Source organism: Heptranchias perlo, chromosome 24 (genome assembly GCF_035084215.1).
Source record: "Heptranchias perlo isolate sHepPer1 chromosome 24, sHepPer1.hap1, whole genome shotgun sequence".
Classification (NCBI taxonomy): Eukaryota; Metazoa; Chordata; class Chondrichthyes; order Hexanchiformes; family Hexanchidae; genus Heptranchias; species Heptranchias perlo.
Genome location: NC_090348.1, coordinates 282329 through 284267, shown reverse-complemented (window position 1 = coordinate 284267; position 1939 = coordinate 282329).

Sequence of the window (1939 nt, the reverse complement as noted above, 5' to 3'; positions counted from 1 at the left end):
TGTCACAGTTCAGTGAGATCGCAGTGTAGTGCACCAAATGTCTTCGTAATATAAATATAAATACCATTTTACAACTCCTTGTGGTCAGAAATTCAAAAGTCTTAATTTAAACATCAAAACATTTTCCTTTCTTTTAAACTTCCTGCTTGCATATGGTGCACATGTGCAGTGAACAGGTTGCATGTTCTGTAAACAGGTTGACTATGCTGTTAAATTAGCATTTTGTTTGAAGGTTTGATATTATCAGCACAAAACAGTAGCTAAATAAAATCTAAGTATTGGCCTAAAGTGCTTATTTCTGAGGAACTACCTATATAATATATTAAAAGTCATGTGTCTGCTTGCAGTTCCTGTCAACAAACCTTTACTTCCTGTGTCAACTTTTTCCATTATAAATTCCTATGTCAACATTTATAATGGAAACTGCCAATGTATAGTTGTCACGCTGTAATTACATCCTTCCACCTGTGGTGGTGTTATAGTGCCTATATTTTGCATCTCCCGGTTCCTCAGTTTGTATTGCAGAGAAACTCCGACACTCCAACAATCTCTACTCTTCTGCTTCCCAAACTGCTATTTAACTATAAATGATAATACAAAATGAGAAAAAGGCTTGCATTTATTTAGCACCTTTTACACTCTCAGGAGGTCCCAAAGTGCTTTACAGCCATGAAGTAATTTTTTTTGAAGTGTAGTCACTGTTGTAATGTAGGAAATGTGGCAGCCAATTTGCGCACAGCAAGATCCCACAAACAGCAACGTGATAATGACCAAATAATCTGTTTTAGTGATGTTGGTTGAAGGATAAACATTAGCGGGGAGAACTCCCTTGCTCTACTTCGAAATAGTGCCATGGGATCTTTTAATTCCCTCATCAAGCAGGATATTTTCTAATTTCAGATCTCTGTTTAACATCTCACTGAAAGGTGGCACCTCCGCCAATGCAGCACTCCCTCAGTACTGCACTGAAGCGTCAGCCTAGATTTTGTGTTCAAACCTCTGGAGTGGGCTTGAACCCATGATCTTCTGACTCGGATGTGAGAGTGCTACCCACTGAACCATGACTGAATCTAAGTCAAAATCAAATTGGAATGGAATCATAGAAAGGTTACAGCAAGGAAGGAGGCCATTCGGCCCATCGAGTCCATGCCAGCTCTATGCAAGAGCAATCCAGCAAGTCCCACTCCCCCGCCCTATCCCAGTAGCCCTGCAAATTTTTTCCTTTCCAGTACTTATCCAGTTCCCTTTTGAAGGCCATGATTGAATCTGCCTCCACCACCCCCTCGGGCAGTGCATTCCAGATCATAACCACTCGCTGTGTAAAAAAGTTTTTCCTCATGTCACCTTTGGTTCTTTTTCCAATCACCTTAAATCTACGTCCTCTGGTTCTTGACCCTTCCACCAATGGGAACAGTTTCTCTCTATCTACTCTGTCTAGACCCTTCATGATTTTGAACACCTCGATCAAATCTCCTCGCAACCGTCTCTGTACCAAGGAGAATAACCCCAGTTTCTCCAGTCTATCCACGTAACTGAAGTCCATCGTCCCTGGAATCATTCTAGTAAATCTCTTCTGCACCCTCTCTAAGGCCTTCACATCCTTCCTAAAGTGCGGTGCCCAGAACTGGACACAATACTCCAGTTGTGGCCGAACCAGTGTTTTATAAAGGTTCATCATGACTTCCTTACTTTTGTAGGACAGAAGGACAGAACATATGACTTTAAAATGGGGACTGAATTACGTATACACAACCTGGTTCAATTATCCCCACTCTGCAACCCCACTTCACCCGACGACCTGTCTTGGTCTGGACGCCCCCTGTGCAACATCACGGGAGATGGGCTAGTATTTATAACATGTACCAACATTACTGTGTTATAATTACAAACTCAAACACTTTATTATTCGCTGTTCCCTTTGTATACAAAGTGCCCTCAC